The sequence below is a fragment of the Lissotriton vulgaris genome, chromosome 3_1 (assembly GCF_964263255.1).
Source record: "Lissotriton vulgaris chromosome 3_1, aLisVul1.2, whole genome shotgun sequence".
NCBI classification, from domain to species: Eukaryota; Metazoa; Chordata; class Amphibia; order Caudata; family Salamandridae; genus Lissotriton; species Lissotriton vulgaris.
This window is the reverse complement of record NC_141689.1, coordinates 2,082,939,412-2,082,961,612: the sequence shown is the minus strand read 5'-3', so window position 1 is coordinate 2,082,961,612 and position 22,201 is coordinate 2,082,939,412. Positions and strand designations below refer to the sequence as shown.

Here is a 22,201-nt window from a genome sequence, read left to right as displayed (position 1 = left end):
AGGCCTGACCACCCTCCCTGTGGTAAGCAGAAGTATTACTAAATAATAATAGAAGATCTGTGGGCTTTGTCAGCAGACCCATACCATAGGACATAGATCATATTTCTACATCACTGGTGCATGTTGCTCTTCTCTCTGGAAAGGTCCCTCTCCAAGTGTGTGTGCATTTCCATAATAATATCAAAGAACAAACCTCCAGAAGAAACCGCTGCGCTGGTGTGTGTTGTCTAAGTGCTAGGGCCTGGCCAGAACAGAATAACAAGAGTCAGTGTTTATCGACCTTGCACACTATGTTCAGACTAAACTCCAGGAACAAGCAGAGAATGAGCACCGCAGAGAGTTCTCATGTGAAAGGCGTAAACAGAGTTGTCCAAAATAAAGACATGCAGTGTTATGCACAAAAGCAGCATCATGGCTACCAGGCTCCTGCTAACTTAAAGATGCCGATAATGTCTCTAGTAACCATGTGATACCCTCCCCTTGGCCAGGTCGTAGTGCATAGGCAAACAGGTGCCAAAGATAAGCAGAGCTAAATTGCATTATGTTATATTGAAATAGAGCCAATCAAAAGAAATGGGGCAAATTTGAAACAAAAAAAGAGAAGAATAGAAAGAAGAAGGAAAAAAAAATATATATATATATATATATATATATATTTATATATATATATATATATATATATATAGTCAGTTTAATCAAAAAATCTCCAAAAGATTACTTGCACCATGGACTGCCAGGCGCTCCAAAAGGGCATCATTGGCATTACGAAAAGAGAGAGATGCCATCCAATTGAACAGAGCAAATTAATATTCATAATCTTCGTAATCCAATGCATCCGGCAGCAGTATAGGACAACTTGTGTGATATTCAATAAAACTTTCCTGCAAGAGGCGATGTGAGGCCACACAGGTATCCCAACATGCCAACATCCCAAGTGCAGCTGCACGCATCATTCGGGGGTCACCATAAGAGTCCTAGTCATGGGTCAGCAAGGGACCCACCAACAGATCATTATTCGGCTTAGCGCCTGATGTGGTGGAGAGGCAGATATCCAAGGCTTAATAGAACGGGCACTGTCGGCAGAAGAACACAGGTTGCACGCAAGTGAAGTACGCAAAACGAAAGGTAAGTCTATACTGCACACTTAGTGTGGCCAATAGCAAGGATCCAAAAAGCTGCTATAGTCGTTCACGGTAAAGTCGCAATAGGCTCGTCTGTGCAGAGCCATAGGATGGACATTCATTGTGTAACAGGAGCAGAAGTACCAGAACTCCACATGCCAATAATAGGATAAGTGGAAAACCACCAAAGGCACTCGAAAAAATAGAATGCCTTAAAGGCCGGTATTACTCCAAAAATAGTCTAGAAAGATGAAACAAGGCCGGAGTCTTTGAGTTTAAACAAATGTGCAAGGCCTTCAGTATCAGACGCATTAAAGATTTGGTGAATCAGTTGCCCACAATGTAGAGGTTGATTTGTAGTCAGCAGTGACCGAATTTCACTAGATGTTCTAGCCATCTGCAATTCGAAGGTCTCTCGATCAGAAGTGAGAGCGACCTCTTGTTGAAATAACAGCGCTTTGAGTCTACTTAGTTTATTGAAGTCTGTTTTCAAAGTGGGAATGGTAGGCCACAGTGAGCTATCTACAATCCCATGCAGGGGAAGTAAAATAAAATTGCTGCACCAAGTAACTCTTTCGGAAACCATGACTAAATACGGAATCCCTGCCCGTACCCTGCAGCAGTTGTGGTTATTTAGGATAAGATAATTGCCATTAGAGAGCAATGTGAGTGTGGGAATTACTGAGGGAACTGATGTTCCTTTTAAACAACAGGCTAAATTAGGCAGTGATACATTGCATGTGCCGTGCAGCTGAACTTTTGTACAAACTAAAGCGTGTCCCACTGTAGAATCACAGTCCTCCCCTGTTAGAAAAACCTCTTTATCATCACACAAACAGTGAAACGTAAACCGTAAAGACCACATTTCATGCAGAAAGGTACTACTCGGGGATTCAAACCTCCTGATAGGAATATGTTTCATACATGCACTAAATTGAAAGAGGGAAATTGGTAAAGAAATAACCCCATGTATTAACCATACTGAGGAATCAGTCTCTGCGATAGAAAACGGTAGTTGTTCTAACTTCTCAATATGTAACAAGGTGTATGTGGATTCTTTCATTGACATAAGCTTTTGGTTTATAGGTTAAGTTAAACGGTAAAAACAAGGCAGTTGTGTTCAAATAATCCCATGGCACTTTCCCATTTTTCAATGTTTGCAAAGTTTAGCGAAATTGCGTTACAGAACGCAACTGATTTTGACCATGATACAAAACAGACAAGTTATTCTGTACAATGTCAATAACAGATGAAACAATATTATCCAAAATGTAAATGTGAGTAGACAGAGTATTTATGCTGTTGTCTACTACATCCAAAACTTTACGCAGGTTATCCTGATCTATTTGGCGCAATCTGAAAGCAGCCTGCGCTTGAGACAACTTCCACATTTCGTTATCTGCTGCATATGCAAATCGCCTTGGATGAGGAGACCGAGGTCCTAAAAGGAAATCTGCCAAATCAAAGTCACCATTTAAACGTGAGAGCTGTTGTTTCACAGATGATAACAATGACTGTCTCAACCACTGTTGACACAATTTACACACAGAATATGTAGTAACTGTATGCGATTGTGGAAAGCGAGGGTCAGGTCTACTGAGCGTAAAACCCCCGTTCAATTTGAAAAACGCAACTGGCAAGCATTAGCACTGAGCTGCCAAATTAACCATCCCAAGGGTGCAATAGTGGTTGAATTCAGGGTACCATTATGGACCATTGTTAGAACTGGGGGTCTCTAGTTGGAAGAGGTAAGTACTGCTGTCCAAATAGGGACCCTTGCTACTAGTCAGGGTAAGAAGGATACACTCTTTAGATAACCCCTGCTCACCCCCTTGGTAGCTTGGCACAAGCAGTCTGGCTTAACGAAGGCAATGTGCAAAGTATTTGTACCAACACTCACAGTAACACAGTGAAAATACCACAAACCGACTCCACAACAGTTTAGAAAAATAAAGGTATTTAATCTAAACTACACAAGACCAAACGACAAAAATCCAACATACACAGTTCAAGGATATGGTTTCTTAAGGTTGCGTTAAAATAATCCACAGTTGCGTCACGTTTTAGCCAACAGTACCTTTAGATGCAACAAAAGTTCCAAGTGAAAGCTGCAGCGGTGAAAAGCAAGCGATGCATCACTCCTGAGACCCTGGGGAGGCGATGCGACAACCCCGCTAGACGAAGCGGGCGTGTTGCGATGACTCTGGTCTGTATAGGGAGGGATGCGATACCTTGCGTGGATTCCGGTGCACAAGTTTCGGTGGAAGCGACACGCAAAAGGTACGATGTGACGATCTTCGGGGCGGGGACGATCTCCGGTGCAGTGACAATGCGCGGCTCAGCGTCGATCTTCTACTCTCGCGGCCCCTCAATGCGATGGCTCTGCGACGACTCTCGCAGTGACGTGCTGCGGTCCGCAAGCAAGCGGTGCGACGATCTCACCCAGTGACGACAGGCTCTGCGACGATACTCGCAGCGATGGTAATCTTGCTGCACCGGACTGGTGTGTCCCGCAAACGAAGGATGCAACGACTCTGGCAGCGGCAACTTGCGCTGCGACAATCTCGGCCTTCGTAGCAGCGGGAATTTCCTCACACTGACGGGGATGTGCTCTGCAAGCGAGCGATGTGTTATAACCTGCATAAAGTCTTTAAAATCTCGTTTTCCAGCTTCCCAACACATGTACAACTTCCAGAGGCACCACAACTGGCCCAAGCACTCTAGGAAAGACAGTTCTCTCTCAGCAGAGTTCAGGGAAGCTGGGGGTGAAGTCCTTTGGTTCCTGGGACTTCTCAATAGGGAGCCAGCTCTTCTTCAGGCCCTTGGAGATTCCTTCAAGCAAGGGGACACAGCACAAAGCAAAGTCCTTCCCCTCTCCTTGGCAGCAAAGCAATTTCAGGTCAGTCCAGCAAAGCAACAGCAGGGCAGTCTTCCTTCTTCAGTCTTCCAGCTTTCTCCTTGGCAGAAGTTCCTTCTTGATTCCAAGATGATCTAATTTTCTGTAGTCTGGGGTCCTGTACTTATACCACAAAAAGTCTTTGTTCCCTTTCTGCAGGAGGGCTTTGAGCCCGGTCTGAACCAGTTCTGGGTTTTCCTTGAACACTTTGTTTTCCTGGCCTCTCCTTTCCTTTCAGCGAATGGGACAGGGTCGTCAGCCGCCCAGCAGGAGGTGGAGCCAGCATTGTGGAGGGAAAGCACAGCCCTGGAGCACTTTGTTGACATGATTCCTTCTCTCCTTTCACAGTGCAGGGCAGAGACATCAAACGCACCACAGGGGGTGGCGCCAGCACTGTGGGGGGGCAGGCACAGTCCTATTCAGGTCCCAGGTGCAACTCCTCCTTCCCATCTAGATGTAGATTTCTCTATTTACCACTGGGCGGACTCATTATGTCTCCTGGAATCCCCCAGCCCTGTCATTCAGAATTCAGACAGTCAATTCACTACCAGGCCAAGGCACACAGAAAGGTCAGACAAGAAAACAGACACTTTCTAAAAATGCTGTTCTCAAACACAGCATTTAAAAACCACCTTTCCTGCAAGATGTGTTATTATACCAGACTTGTATGTCCTACCTTGCTCCGATGGGAAGATATGCTGGTAGCCACTGTAGCCAGCATTCCCCATGATAACCTATGGGCAAGGTAGCCTTACAATAGTGAAAAACGAAAATGGCTGTCATTCTCTACCAGAGTATGTCATCTGCACTAGTACATGGTCTACCTTTCACATACACTGCACCCTGCCCAAGGGGATACCTTGGGCGCTCCACAGGGGTGACCAATGTGCACAGAAAGGGAAGGGCTAGGCCTGGTCAGTGGGGACACTGACCAGGAAGACATGGCAGTTCACAGACTGCACACAGGCACTGCGGTGGCAGACCTGAGACACCATTTTAAGGCTACTCATGTGGGTGGCACAATCAGTGCTGCAGGCCCACTAGTAGCATGTTTATCACCAGCCCTGGCATACTCAGTGCACTTTACTAGGGACTTCTTGGTGATACAAATATGCCAATCATGGATAACCCATGGATATCATGGTTTTCCTGGCCTCTCCTTTCCTTTCAGCGAATGGGGCAGGGTCGTCAGCCGCCCAGCAGGAGGTGGAGCCAGCATTGTGGAGGGAAAGCACAGCCCTGGAGCACTTTGTTGACATGATTCCTTCTCTCCTTTCACAGTGCAGGGCAGAGACATCAAACGCACCACAGGGGGTGGTGCCAGAACTGTGAAGGGGCAGGCACAGTCCTATTCAGGTCCCAGGTGCAACTCCTCCCTCCCATCTAGATGTAGATCTCTCAATTTACCACTGGGCGGACTCATTCTGTCTCCTGGAATCCCCCAGCCCTGTCATTCACAAACAAGACAGTCAATTCACAAACAGGCCAAGGCACACAGAAAGGTCAGACAAGAAAACAGCCACTTTCTAAAAATGATGTTCTCAAACACAGCATTTAAAAAACCACCTTTCCCACAAGATGTGTTATTATACCAGACTTCTATGTCCTACCTTGCTCCAATGGGAAGATATGCTGGTAGCCACTGTAGCCAGCATTCCCCATGATAGCCTGTGGGCAAGGTAGCCTTACAATAGTGAAAAACGAAAATGGCTGTCATTCTCTACCAGAGCATATCATCTGCACTAGTACATGCTCTACCTTTCACATACACTGCACCCTGCCCAAGTGGGTACCTTAGGCGTTCCATAGGGGTGACCAATGTTCACAGAAAGGGAAGGGTTAGGCCTGGTCAGTGGGGACACTGACCAGGAAGACATGGCAGTTTACAGACTGCACACAGGCACTGCGGTGGCAGACCTGAGACACCATTTAATGGCTACTCATGTGGGTGGCACAATCAGTGCTACAGGCCCACTAGTAGCATGTGTATCACCAGCCCTGGCACACACAGTGCACTTTACTACGGACTTCTTGGTGATAAAAATATGTCAACCATGGATAACCAATTACAATAACAATTTACACAAAGAGCATATGCACTTTAGCACAGATCAGCAGTGGTAAAGTGCCCAGAGTCCTATTGCCAACAACCACAGGTCAGGAAAAACAAGGCAGGAATGCGATGATTCAGTGGCCTGCACCTGCCAATTTGTGGTACCCCAAATTGATTCCAAATCAATTGTGTCTTTCCAATAATCAACCTTTCAAGGATAAATTGGTTATGAAAGTAGTAAAATATACCAATTTAGTATGGGTCAGCATACATTTTGTGTGTGTTTGTGCACTTAATTTATAATGACAGGAGCTTTGGTCCGATAGATTATAACCCGAGAAATAGACACACTTATTTTTCTGTGTCTGTGAGGCACCATGAAATGGGGCTGGACAATGTTCCCATTGTGTATAATAAACCTGACTACGTACTGTATTAGATTTATGCAAAAAAATATTACCATAATGTCGAAAACAGAACAAATCAGCATAATTGGCAGAATTCAAATACAAATCCTCAGTTTCAAAAGCAGTGTAATATTTTATATCAGAAAATAACGAATGAACGGCATTAACATTGCTGTCGTCAGAATGCAGTCCAGGTGTGATAACATCATCTAAAGAATCATGAAAGAGATATGGCATTCGAATTGTCTCTGTCGGACCGTATATTTCGTATTTGACTGTATCCCAAACAGTGCCATCCACTACAGGCACAGCTAAAATGTTAACATGGTTTGATCCCTTTTCATCATATGGGATGAGGTATGTGGGGCCAAAATACCATCAACAAAATGTACATTAGAACGTCAGGTAAATAATGACCATTAATCAAAAGGAAAAATACAGTTACAAACTCAATCCACATAAAGAGAAACACCATTGTTAGACTCATCCAAATGTAGGTCCAAGGAGGAACCAGATAAGTTCTGCGAAACCAGCAAAAGAAAATAGAAAATGGACTGGGGGGTTCCTCTGTAGTCAAATTAGATGAAGAAGACGAGGAAGGCAAAGAAAAATTGTCTCTGTTCATGTAATAACCCACAGTTCCAAGTCCATACAAAGGTGGACGGTCAGCATTAAAAGATGATTGGAGCGCCCTTGTAGGAATGTCCACTGTAAGCTCCGTTGACGGCGAGTCATAAGTTCGAGGTGTAGCCGTCGAAGATGATGACAGAACAGGCAGCACATCAATTGAGGTTTCCACTTCACACTCCTTGTGTAGGGTAGTCGTCACCGACGACCTCACATGGAAGTGAAACATCTCTCCGTGTGACAGGTTTGGGCATACTGTTCAGTATCGGCCAAATGGTGCAACTTGAGTTGTTCAATGTAAATGCAGCGATTCTCCTTGCGTCCAGGCATTGGAGGCAAAATCACAGTTTGTGTGCCGCTAAATTCAAGAACTGGGACTGGTGCACAGTAGGAGGGACCAAATTCTTTTTTGTTCTCTTCTCCCGGACCAGATCTCCAACTTGAAGAAGCCACCCAGTGACTGGGATCAGAACCGCAGTGTCTTCGGACGAGTGCAACTCAGCTCTAGCAAGAGTGTCTCGTGTCTTTTGTAGATCCTGTTACATAGCACAAAGGTATCTACTTCAAATGTTGCGGCAGCCGCCAGAACGTGTAGACCATCAAGGTCTGGCACAAACATTTTCATACCAAAGAGCATTGCGTATGGGGTCCACCCACCCATAGATCTTCTTGGGAGAATATTTAGTGCACGTTGAACCCCATACAAATGAGTCAGCCAACCCCTACCAGTACCTAAGACTTCAGCTGTTGAATATTGCTTTAAGTCACGGTTAATTCGTTCCACTATAGAATTGACCTCAGGCATGTATGGTGACAAAAACTGCAATAGCACCCAGCGACCTCATTACATCCTTGTAAGCCTTGAAGGCGAACGCAGGACCTTGGTCAAAATGGGAGGTACCACACGCAAATGTTCCGATAAAGACACACAAATCTCTAATGACATTTAGAGCGTCAGCGCTATGTTGAGGCCAAACCCAAAATAATCGAGTACACAAATCCAATTCAATTAAAATATGTTTATAGGCGATTGTATGCAACTTGGGATTTTGGAATAACATTTGCTATAGATGCTTTCTTATTATAATTATAGGTCAATTTGTGATTTGTTCTACTGATTATATAAATTGTCTGTGTCTACAGCCTTGAGAAAGTCTAAGTACTAACTGTGTACAGACGGAACACGTGTTGGCAGTATTTCACGTCTGGATATAACCTTGCAAAAGAACAGGAAATAAAAGAAAATTATACACTTAAGCATCGTAATCTGGTCATCTTGTCCTGGTGGAATTCTGGATCGGTTTATGTCATTATTAACATTGTGCATATATATATGGAACATAGAACAACTCTAGTTTACATTCTTGTGATTGTCAAGACTGTGTATAATTGTAGTTAGGGTGTGCTTTATTAACCTTCTTTTTTGGATGTTCATAACAGCAGGTTGTTTTCAACTTGCTAATAGCACTCTTTGGTAGTGATTGTCTTTGGTTTGCTTAGCACCCCGCTGTACTCACAGCAACCATTTACCTAATACGCTCCCAATTGTTGTGTTTACAGATTTAATCTTGTTTTGATGTGCGGTTTCTCCCTATTAGGGAACACTACTACCATTCTGTTCTCGTGTATGTTTATAGGCAGTGGCGGATGTCAAAGGATCACAGTGATCAAGATAAATACATTGAAATGGTTGATTTGAAATGTATAGCTGAGTGTGTGGTGGACGTGTAACCGTGGACGGTTTAATCTGTTGACAAGTGTCACAAGAAAGAACATAATGACGAGTTAGGCCATACAGACCATGCCACCAATAATGCTGTTGCAATAGAGACACTGTCACTGAAACTCCAGCATAAGCAGAAGCCATGCCTTCAAACGCAGAAATGATCAAAGGAAGCCTGTGATCCTCGTTGGGAATCAGCCAAACCCCAATGGACGGAATAGTAGCAATGGGAACCTGTTCCGGTGATAAATGATAAGAAAATATAGACTGGAAACCTTGTGGGAACTCCGTCCAGTCCCTTGTAGCAGCAACAGCTGCCAGGATTTCATTATCAATTTTAGTCATGGACCTTGTAACTACTGCTACTGAACAAATGGCAACTGCATATTTGGCTGCTTTGTCAGCCAAAGAATTACATACAGGATGTCCTCCCACATGCTGAGGGACCAGAGTTTGTATAACATGTCTGAACATCAGAGTCTTGACAATCGTTTTGAGACCAAAAGAATAGATTGTCATTAAAGGACTGTAAACAATAGAAAGAATCGCACACCTTAAGTGCAGGTACATCTGGATCAGCGAATTCGAGGGCCAATACTAAAGCAAGCAGCTCAGCCAACTGAGCTGTGCAGTCTCCAAGAGACTGTGTGTGGACTAAGGAAGACTTAAACACACCGCCAACCACAGAGCCCACCACAATAGCACATGCTGCCGAGTAAGTGTGTTCAGAACCAACGGCCGGCTGCGCAGATCCGTTGGTGTAAACTACATTTGTATTGGTCAAGAGGAAGCAAAAACATCGACTCAGGAGGAACCTATTCATACTGCAAATACTCCTGCATCTGCAAGGATGGGTCAAAGATGAAAGTGACATCTGCCGATGTCAAAGAACTTGCCCATTGAATCCAATGCGGGTGTAAGGCTTTGTTTTTGGTACGCTCGCCTTTGTGACTGCTTCTAAATTGGGCATAAGAATGTGTTTTCCCTGAGCTAAAGAGCATTCCTTCAGGATCGCCATCTGTACAGCTGCAAGAATTTTCTCAACAGGTGGAAAACGCATCCTAGCTGAGGTGTAAATTTGCAATTTGTAGGCAATGGGGTCCATATCCCCCTCATTGAACGTGAGGTAAGTGAAACCCACTGTACACCATACAATCCGTATGACTAAGTTAGTGTGTTGTCATGAGTTAACAAGAAGTTAGTTGCAAGCAGATCAGACTGCAAAGACCGAAGAATTTATATATGTTCCGGAAGCCAGCTGGAAGACAAAAGGAGGGTTGGATCAACGTATAAAGCGGTTTGATGTGCTGGGCATAATCAGGAACGTATGTCCTCCCAAAATGTAAAAAATCCAAAAGCTTGTAGCTGAAGAGTGGAAGGAGGATGTAGTTGAGCACATTTTTCCAGAAAGTGGGAGGCTAACCCCCTTCCTTCATTGTTGAGTGGGTAACCCAAAAAGAAAACTGCCAAATAGGCAGTGTGCGATTTACCAAATTAGGCTTGTACCCTAAGTCTGCAAAGGACAAGGCAATGTGGTCAACACGCACCAGATGTGGTATCAATTCGTCATCAGTCAAATAAATGTTGTCGACGTAAGAGAAAGCATCAGGATCTATTTTGTGTAAAAGGGACACAACATGTGCAGCAAATGCATCAAGGCTATTCTTATAGCCCTTAGGTAATCTTGTAAATCTTTTTTGATTGCCAACCGCAGTAAATGCGGTCCAGTCATGACTCTCAGGAGCCAGATTGTGACTGTAAAATACATTCGAAATGTCCAAAGTTGTTTTATACTTTTTATGGACAATTTGTTTATTAACGCAGAGCTGTGGGTGTTTTGTATGGCAGACATGCGATCAAATGTCTATAATCCAAAACTATGCAATACGAACCGTCCGGTTTCGATATCCGAAACAAAGGATTATTCATAGATGAAACACAGTTTTCAATTACACCCTGATATTCCAACTGGGCCAAATGTCATAAACGGACGCTTTCACCTCGTGTTTAATAGGATACTGCGCCTGAGGCTGTGGCATTGAGCGCAAAGGAATCTCATTTGCCGGAGAATCTCTGTTCCAGCCCACTTAATTGAGATACAATGCCGGCGCAAGGGCTAAAGCTCATTTCGATGCATTCACTTGTTTCGCCTCGTCAGCGTCGTAACTTGAAAAACTGGGAAATATCACGTCCTCACCTTGTGAAGACGCTAAAACAAATGGAGGAGGCCAGTCCGCCTCCGTCAACAAAATGTCATAAGACGAGGTAAGGTTATCCCAAAAAATACCCTTAATTGTGCATTGTATATCACCTTCAATTTAGAGAACTAGCTCATTAAGTCTATTAGGGGGTTCAACTTCTGTATCAGCTGCTTCTCCTGTAATAAATGTGTCAGTTGCTCTTGCCTCCATACATGGACGGAGAACCTCTATGTACTCTGGTAACTTCCACGGTGCTGTCGAGGAGGGTCACAGCCTATCTCCAGGAGCATGATTCTCACAGTCTGAGGCATACTTCGCTGCTAAAGCAGCAACTTTTTTCTTATGAAACAGGGCACGATATGGCAGTTGTCCCTCCAGTTTCACTTTTACCTCAAACTGGTGCGGCAAATCACGTAGTTGTTGCGTGGTCTCGCCTTTTCTACGATCCTGTTGTTCCCCTCCACTGGACTGTTGATCTGACGAGTCCTGCAAGGAACGAGGATCAGGACCCTGAAACCTCTCTGGCGTCTTAAACTTAGAGCTGTCATGCAAATCATACCTACGCTCGGAAGCATCAGGTGTCGGCGAACCAGCACGGGACACTGGCTTCTGTTGTTGTCGTCATTGCTGTTGTTTATTCTTGTTCGAATTCTTTTTAGGAAAGAATGGACGACACTCCTTTTCAGCAGTGGGGTTTTTTTGTGGCTGAGTAAAAGGTTTATTCCCCAAATTATTACGCCCTAACGCTTTATAAACCTTAATAATAATCTTAGGCAATTTGTGTTGTTTATCAACATCTGCTACTTCCTCAAGGTGCTGACTCACTTGCAAACTAACTGCATCTCCTTTTATATTGGCAAGGATCATGTTAGAGACTATAGGGAATACCCAAACCAGTCTCATCCCCAACTCCGCCTCTGCCTCGTTCCCTTCTTGAACTTTCTCAAAAGCTGTCAGAAGCACTGTCATGTTGGGGGTGCCAAAACATAGAGAATACAGTGCCACAAAAATCTTCCCCCAGGTGGTGCAATCAGCCAAATTGGGAATAAGACCTTTTGGTAAACTCATTGTAAGGATTCTGTGTTTATCCAAAGGAGAAGTTTTGGGAAATACAGCTTCAAGTTGCTCAAATCGCTCAGCTAACCAGAACAGCAATTCATCTCTATTTTGAGGACGCTTCCCCATCACTGAATTAATTATGATCGGGCTAATTACCAATCCTCCTTGTCCTGGTTGCTGAGGAGGAGCCCCAGCCCGAGCCGCCTGTACCATGCGAGACACATACTGTATCACACTTCTGTTTATATGAACTAATGTTTCATGCAATTGAAACAGCTCTGCCTGTTTACCACCATGATAATTTGGGTGTGGTATAAAACCCGCCAAACGGGCCATATGGCTCTGTCGATGGATGAAGGGCTTAAACAGACCACTGTAACAGGGTGAGGTAGGGCGCCATTAAACCAGATTGTGCGCTCCCAATCTCACAACGGAACTTCAAGTGACCGATGCAGGTCTATAATCCCGGGAAACCGTGGCATGTTCATATTCATGAACATGCTGCATGACACATGTCTCAACCGCCGTTAAGTGGCTATTGGGTGCTCAAAGAGAGGTTCATGTGTCAGCATTAGGGCGTGTGCAAGAGCTAAATTGAGCCACTGAAGGCAAAGAATATGCTACAGGACTATTTTGTGCTACACAACATGGATGTCGACAGACAACTCCCCATTCTGAAAGGATACAGATAACCCTTGGCAATGGCCCCACCCTAAATATTGATGCATGTAGGAGTGAGGTAAGCTCTCATTAGATCAGAGCTCTGGAACAGCCACCAAGTACAGGATGAAAGCACTAACCAGATTGAGTGATAACACATACAAGCATTGGATAGGACCCCATGTTTTCACTCACCCAGGCTCCGACCGTACAACACAGGAGTATACTCCTGACCCTGTATACATGAGTAATGATAATATGTTTATATACTTTAGATCTCTTGTTTTACATTTTTAATTCTTGCTGAGACTTGGAATTGTCATGCTTGTTCAAGACACAACTAAGGAAATCTCTGCTCAGTTTCTTTGTGTTTGTGAGGGAGATGGGTAAAGTTCAAGGGCAAAGATTAATTAGGGAAACAAGAAGCATTGAAGGCCAGTAAAGATATGTTCTCAATCAGAATATTAGAGATGTAGGCAATTTGTTTTCAGAATCACTTCAGGATCACTTGGTAAACATATCGTACCAGTTAACTATAAATGTTTTGGCTCATTTTAAAGATACCTGTATCCCATTTTAATACCTGCATAGAGATTAGTCTCTCTACTCAAAAGTAAAGAATGTTATTTTATCAAACCAGGAGCTGTGTGTGTGATGCATAAATGCTGTGAACACACATGTCCCAGTTACGTGAATGCAGACCAGTATCATTATTGAGGTGATCAGTGAGAAATATGAGTGAACGCTGTTTGCTATTTCCTATGTCAGTTAAAAACAACAAACAACAAAGAAGCGTGTCTGCGTTTACCTTTGGGCACTGCTGTTTCTTCGTGTCTGTTGCTGCTGGGTGCTGGGCTCCTGACGCCGTTAGTGACCCTTGTTGACGGCGCCTCACACCATCTTGGCTGCCGAGGGGAGGAACTACGGTTCCCAGCATCCCTAGCGGCCGGACACCACCGCCACTTCCTGTCCCGCGCACCAGGAGGTGCACAAAATCGAGGAGCTCCCTCGGTGGAGCGGGGACCTTCGCAGAAGCGTGTCTGCGTTTACCTTTGGGCACTGCTGTTTCTTCGTGTCTGTCGCTGCTGGGTGCTGGGCTCCTGACGCCGTTAGTGACCCTTGTTGACGGCGCCTCACACCATCTTGGCTGCCGAGGGGAGGAACTACGGTTCCCAGCATCCCTAGCGGCCGGACACCACCGCCACTTCCTGTCCCGCGCACCAGGAGGTGCACAAAATCGAGGAGCTCCCTCGGTGGAGCGGGGACCTTCGCAGAAGCGTGTCTGCGTTTACCTTTGGGCACTGCTGTTTCTTCGTGTCTGTCGCTGCTGGGTGCTGGGCTCCTGACGCCGTTAGTGACCCTTGTTGACGGCGCCTCACACCATCTTGGCTGCCGAGGGGAGGAACTACGGTTCCCAGCATCCCTAGCGGCCGGACACCACCGCCACTTCCTGTCCCGCGCACCAGGAGGTGCACAAAATCGAGGAGCTCCCTCGGTGGAGCGGGGACCTTCGCAGAAGCGTGTCTGCGTTTACCTTTGGGCACTGCTGTTTCTTCGTGTCTGTCGCTGCTGGGTGCTGGGCTCCTGACGCCGTTAGTGACCCTTGTTGACGGCGCCTCACACCATCTTGGCTGCCGAGGGGAGGAACTACGGTTCCCAGCATCCCTAGCGGCCGGACACCACCGCCACTTCCTGTCCCGCGCACCAGGAGGTGCACAAAATCGAGGAGCACCCTCCGCGTCGCGGACGCGCGCGGACGTCGCCGGGCGGAGCCCGGGCAGAGGGCGGGCCGTCTGTGGCCGTCCGTGGACGACTGTGGTCGGGCGGGCCACCCCCCTAAGAACACCTCAACCGTAAGTGTCATATTCAAGCGCAAACATGGGTGATTCCACTACCATAAACACCCACATTGATATATCCTCCCAGGATGCTGATACCTCTGCCTCAGTCTCCCTGATCACATCTTTTGAAACACTAATTGAAACCGCTTTCAATGAAATTGTCGAGACAGAGAGGAGGTTTTCAATGGGTTCTTATATGACTAACAACATACCAAGTGCTCTTGGAAACACCCATATTACCCCCGAGATTACAGTGGTCAAGCCACCACTTCCACCTGTAGCCGTGCCTACTGTATCGGAAGATGAAAACACAGTTATATACATAGCTACAGATTCTGCCCTATTAAGAACTACAGCAGTTAGCCAACTGGCACCTCTGTCTAAAGAAACTACCCCTATTAGCATACCTGTTTCCCAGGGGGATGTCATTACCCTGGATGTTACGGAGCCCAGCAGTAACAAACCAGGAGGGGGGAAAAGGAAAAGAGGTATCATTAAGCAAAGCACTAACAAAAGAAAACAACCCTCACCAAACAAGAGTCAGCCTACTCCTCAAAGCCTGTGGAACAAACAAAAATCTTTGGGGGTGGCAACTGTACCCACGGAGGAAAAAGACTCTGTGGATATAGACAATATTTCTTTTTCACCCATAACCGACCCTGGTGGGAACGGTAATTCTGTTTGGACCCAAACAACACTAATGGGAGACAATTATAACTTTTCCAAACAGAATGGGAACCTTATCGAAACTATAGTAGACACTATTTTTAATCGAGTAGAGAAACTTATGATCAACCAATTTAATAATGTTTTTAAAAGACTGGATAGATTAGACAACCTGGTCAAAAATGTTGAAGCCAAAAGGAAGGGGTCTATTAGCCTGGACCAAATTAGAGCCGACCGTCTTTTAAAGGATCTTGAATCCTTAAGCAACACCCTTCCAACAAAAGCACAGGCTGCTTGCATTGTATTGAATAAGGGAACGAAAAACCAGGAATCGTCATCATCATCGCCCATTACACAACCTCCAGCCCAACCACGAACTGTTAATGCAGGGGCTAAGTGTGTAAAACCTAGTACGGCTGTTAAAACCATCCCTACCCCTGCACCAAGGAAAATCACTCCTTTGGCCACTACTAACAAAAGCGTAACCAGCAAGGACGACCACCTTACCCAACCTATTGCAACCACAACATCAGCTGCAAACGATAACCTAGGCTCTACTCAAGTAAGGTTAAATAAGTCCCACAAAAACGAAGGGCCGGTGCGTCCTCTACACTTACCACCGGATGCCTGCCCATTTGTTTTGATTTTGGCAGGAGTACCAGTGCTGAGGGAGGATCAGGGGGAAACCTGGGTTCAACTCCGAAATAAATGTATAGACTGGCTAACCAAACATAAAGGGGTCGGATATGATATATCAAGAGAAATAATATCAGCCCGCAGGGTGCCTTGGATTGGACCACTACTTAAAGATAAGGATGGAGATTGTGTAGTTCTTAATTTCAAAAATCCAGGAACTGTAAGACATTTGCTTAATATAAGTGGTAACTGTTCCGCTATCTCTACGGTTGTAACTATGCTACCTTTAAGCTACTTCTACAGACAGCCACCTATGCAATTCCAACCGCCTTTAATGCATTTTTATCCTCCACCAAGGTACCCTCAGCCACCAGCCATGCATTTCCAGCCAGTTGCTTTCCCCTTCAATACATTCAATAGATTTGCACCCTTGTCAGGTTTGGATATGTTGGATTGACCCTCTCTAATTAAGCCAGCCTACTCAGTTGCTTCCCTATCATCTGTCAACAACGGAAACCAGGCAGATATAAATTCCCTGATAGGAAATCCTGTAAGAGGCCAATCTACGAATCATAAGTCCTCGGACTCTGTATTTTCTGTTGTGAGCTGGAATATAGCCGGTCTTAATCCCAAACTGAAAATCAAAGAATGGCTCGACTGGGTGAATACTAATTGTGACTTATTGTTGCTCCAGGAAACTTGGTGTTTAACTGACCCTACAATGGAGGGCTTCTGCTGCTATAACTTAAAGGCCTTAGCCTCATCCAAGGGACGGCCAAGCGGGGGGCTATCCATTTGGTCGAAGATAAAACCAGGGGTACAAATCAAAACGATACCAACACCAGGCAAAAGTTTTATGGCTGTAAAATACATTAATAGGATGATTTTATGTATAATTAACTTTTATAATAATGATTTTGTTAATCATCCCAACGGAAATTTTTTGTCTTTGTTTAGTTTTATTGATGATATCGTTGAGGGTTTGAAATATGGTCATTATGACGGTATTTGTATAGGGGGAGATTTTAATGCTCATATGTATCGCACTAGTGCTCCGTGCCAAAATGGCGAGGAATTAAAGAATATATTAGCCTCACGTAACTTAGTGAACGCCATGGAAATCGCTGGTACTAGCGCTGAAACAAAATTTGCACCCACCTATATAGGCCAAGGCTGCGCCTCCACGATTGATTATGTATTTCTTTGTCCATCTCTGTGTAATATAATTAGAAAAGCTGAGGTTATTTGTAGTACATATAGTGACCACTATCCGCTAAGAATACATCTAGACCATCCTCAGACAAGAAAGGCTGCATTAAAGGTTGAGAGTGGCCCACAAAATTTGGTACTGTCTACCGATAGACTTAGACTAATATGGAAAGGGGCGGATAACAAAGCTATTCTAGCCAATGTAATCAGAAAGCACCCAATGTTAATAGACATCTGTCTGTCCCTTGAGAGCACCGATGAAGTGTTGATTGGGGCATTTGGTAATCTCTGTGGGGCAGTGAGAAGGGAATCCTCTAAACCATCTAGGCCCAATACAGACCACAGCCCACGCTGGTTTGATTCCGCGTGTTCTAAAGCCAATAGGGAATTGAGGGCGGCCTTACAACTAAACCCTAGGGATTTTAACCTAGTGAGAGAACTAAGAACTAAATATAAACTCGCCCTACGGACAAGAACAGAGGCTTTAGTGGTTAACCATTGGGAGTTACTAATAAGGAATGTCTCTCTAAAAGACACCGCGGGGTTCTGGAGAGAAGTCAAATCACTCAGGTCTTTTGGTTCTAACATCCAACCAATTAACTGTAACATAAATGGAGAGGACTGGGTGGAGCACTTCTCCAAAATCTACAACATAGCTGCCCCTAGCATAGATTCTATTTTGTCTATAAACAATAATGATCAACTGAACTTCTCAATATCTGAGGTGGAGGATGCAATTTCTGACAGCGCCAGTAATAAAGCCCCTGGCCCTGATGGTCTATCTATCGACCAGATCAAATCGGAAATTAACTTTTGGGCCCCCCTATTATGTAACTTATTTAATCACTTGACCGATGGCTCCATCCCCGAAACCTGGTCGAACAGCGTTATCGTACCAATATTTAAGAAAGGTGACAGGGCCGATCCGGCCTGTTACCGACCGATCTCGCTGATCGACAACACATTAAAAGTCCTTGGTAGGGTATTATTTAAGAGAATAAGGGATTGGGCCGAAGATAATAATGTGTTACACTGCAGCCAATTGGGGTTTAGAAGCCATGTGGGCACGGTTGAGCAGTGTCTCAACCTGAACCTAATCATGGCCAAATATATTATCGTTAAAAAGTCCCCACTTTATTTAGGTTTTATGGATCTGAGTTCCGCTTTTGATTTTGTTAACCGTTCTAGGTTATGGTCACAATTGCTGGAATATGGTTTAGATGATTCATTAGTACATTTTCTTTCATATTTACACAGGGATCTTAAGGCAAAAGTACGCATTAACAACGAAGGTGAATTATCTGGTGACATTTCCATCCAAAGAGGAGTCCGGCAGGGCTGTGTACTCGCCCCTTTACTTTTTATTTTATATATCAATGGGCTGAGCCCTGCCCTGAGTAAGAACACCAAGGATGTCCCAATTATTAATGGTTCCCCTATCACCACCTTACTTTATGCGGATGACGCTGTATTGATGGGGCGTACCCCAAATGCGTTGCGCTCTTTAATTACAGGGTTCGTTGTTTTTATGTCTGATTTAGGTTTGAATACCAATTTTAAAAAATCATTTATCATGAATTGTGGTTTAAAAAGATACAACATCCTTTCAATTAAAAGTGGCGAAAATGAACTAAAATGTACAAGTACCTTCCCCTATTTAGGGTTATTATTCTCCAATACTGGCTCGTGGCAGCATCACACTGCCCTTGCAAGAAATAAGATTGGCAAATCAATTAATTCAATTTTATCTCTTCGCCAACCGAGAGTGGCAGATGTGATCACCCCATTGTTAAATATTTATCGTACCCAATGTCTGCCAACTGGGACATACGGATCCGAAGTGTGGGGCTATTGTAATAGCTTGCCTCTGCAGCTAGAGGAAAATAGATTTTGCAGGAAGGTATTGGGTGGTATTTCTTGCACGCCCATTTTCATTTGCCACCAAGAACTTAAGTTGCTATACATAGCTGATTTCATAAGGTCAAGGCCTACGCTTTTCTGGTTAAAAACCTGGACAAATCCAGCAGCTTCCTTGACCCGTAGCATAATCTTAGACTGTTTATCTCATGAACGATCCAACCTTATACCTTGGCTAAATGCGGTCAAGAACAGTCTAATCAGTGTTGGACACGGTTCCCTGTTTAGCTCGCCAAATACCATTGTGCCCGCCCATAAGAACATTGTAAAACGGGCATTGTATGAGTTATACAAAGAGGAACGCATGAGAATTGAATTAATGAAACCAGCTATTATTAAATATCTTCCACTAACTGTGACTAACAATACTGTTTTAAATGAATCCTACAAACCCTGTAGATACCTGACATTACCGATAGGTAGATGGAATCGGAGCCTTTTATTCAGGTTCCGTGATGGCAGTATTGTAAACTTATTGAGCTTTCCACTCGGCTATAACAAAAATTTAGAAGAGCTTGAATGCCAGTGCTCTGTCGGTGGGAAACAAAGTTTATTGCACTATTTTATCTTCTGTGGCCATTATAAATTGTATATCCATCATTACCTATTGCCAATTTTCAGAAAATACAATCTAAGAGACTTTAAATTGGCATTTAAATTTTTGCAAATGCTACCAACCGATGATGTCATATTTACCGTAAGCTGCTTCATAAAAGCCTGTGTAAAATCGAGGGCAAGTATGGAACATGCATAACAGTCTTTGGACGCATAACGCACTTTAAACTCTAAATACAAACTGTATAGAGGTTTTTATCTGTATGGAAACATTGTTACTAGCATTATCTAAACAGAAATTTATGAATGTTTTTCTAAACTGTTTGTGGTACAATTTCATGTAATATGCACTTTTTGCCATATATGCTGTTCATGTCTGATTGGGATGTATTTTAACATTTTTAACTTTTAACTTTGTATATGTCTTTATGTATTTTAAAAGATTCATCCTGTATGTACTTTTATGGATTTTTCAGAATCCGAATAAAGATCATTTCATCATCATCATCAGTTAAAAACAATAAAAGTTGAGAAAGTACACTCAGCTGCTGCCATGCTGGCTAAGAGAAGACAGCCATTGCCCAGAATCACGAAAGGTCACCTAACATGGCCTTGTGATTGAGAGACTTGACCAAATGTGCAAAACGGATTTCTATAAAATAACAATTAACCCATACTTGTAATAATAGTTGACATATGGCAAAATTGATGTTTCTTGTACTCCAAGTGAATTGGATCAAGACAGTGAATAGAAGATGACAATTTAAAGGTCATTAATTTATTTATGGAAGTTTCAGAAGGAGCGCTTGTGGACTGGGTGCTGGGAGATTGGGTTGGGTGGGCTCTCTGTTTGCACTGTAAGCCCATTCCACATGCCTGTTCGCTAGTTAATAACAAGCTAGTATTGCCTTAACAAAATACAATAACTTGAATAGTTCCCTAGACTTTCAAGAGTCACAATGGTGAGTAGATTCTACTAGGTTTCCTACTCAAAAGAAGCGCAGCAGAGCTGCAAATAAGTATTCAATTGATACATGAAAACAAATCAGACTGGTGAAATGGAAACATCCCACCTCCTTCACACCTTGAGGGGTTTGGACTCGTCATGAAGTTGACTCTCTCATGGCACATTCATCTGTGCCATGAATACAATGTTCACGGGCCGGTCCTATAATGCCCTTGTTGGAACTCTAAAACAGACAACAGCGGAAATCCTGCTTGCTTTCTGTACATTGAAGGAGCCTGGGCCCACCTGCTCTGTTCAATTCAAGGTCGGGTCTGCGATGGTTCTTTTTAGCAGCATGAATGCGTAGAGGGAAGAAAAGGTCAGGAATTGCTTGGAACGGTGTAATACAAATGGCTACACCAGAACACAAATCGACAACCAATTGAAGGTTAGTTAGTTTATTACAAATTAAAAAATAGTTGGACATTCACAAATCGGAGCATTAGGGTATAGAAGCAGAAGGGAAATGAATAGAAGGAAACCGAACCTCCTAAAAAGGTTCATCCGGTGAAGCATGAAAAGAACAACAAGTTCTATGACGATTATGCATGAGATGAGAAAACAAAAGTTTATTTCTCCTTTCATCTGCACTTCTTCCATAGACAGCATTTAATTCTAACTATCCCTACTCTAACTCTAAAGTGGCATCCCTTAGTTAGGATTTAAGCAAAGGGCGTTAAAGAGAAAAGGTGTCAGTTGGCAAAGCCTTCCTAGGAAGTCACTTTGTCATAGGATGGGTGTGGGGCATGAAGTCACACGCACAAGAAAGTAGGCACAGTACCACGAAAGTGCTCTCTCAGGTCAGCAAGCAGGAATGGGGTTTCTGTCCCTCTCTATGATGTATCATATATTCAAAATTGTAGTCAACTATCCCATGATGCTTTTCTCACATGAACTCCGTAATGAGCTCAGCCACAATCTTTTCCATGACGTCGACTCCCTTCACAGCCTTCTCCACATAGGCCCTCTGTAGCAGCTCATCCTTGGTCTTCTCTCCTTCTCCCGTGTGAAAACACCTCCCTCCACCTTGTCTCCTGCAACCAAGCTAACTGTAACACCTTCATTCTGCAACCTTGTCCAACAGAACAATACCCCTACTCTTCACTAATACGCGTTGTCCACCTGCAATGCAAACGTGAGACAGAAAGCATCCTATGATATTCACATAAGAATTTGAATTCACTATACTACACAGGTTGAACATTACATCGACTGTTAACACTTGATAGGGGACATTCTCTTAAGTACATCAATACACGTCTTGCATCTATATTATGATCCTAAGAAATATTTATCACAGTTAATACATCACAGAATCACATTTACTAACTAATGAGGCCTAAGGAACCAGGTCACATTGATTACAATGGTCAGTACATGTTCTAAGCATCAATGACTGAGCCTTACATTGAACACATTAAGCAAGAAAATCAGCTTATGCTCTGTTTGGCTTCTAGCTAAAGTGTCCAGTGCAGGAGAGATGGCTCAGAACAGGCAACCAAAGCACTGCACTCTTTCTGAGCTTGAACATTCATATGGGTGTAGCTTTCATTAGTGCATCAGGTGTAATGGCATGTGTACAAGGTTGCGGGGGGCAATCCACAACAGTTATGTCTTTATTTAA

At 43.9% G+C, this 22,201-nt stretch overlaps 1 protein-coding gene across 6 annotated transcripts in view; it reads left to right on the top strand.

The window, feature by feature from the left end:
* CRACD (capping protein inhibiting regulator of actin dynamics) overlaps nucleotides 1-22,201 on the top strand; it is a 926,069-nt gene that overhangs the window by 834,368 nt on the left and 69,500 nt on the right. The window lies entirely within an intron of this gene.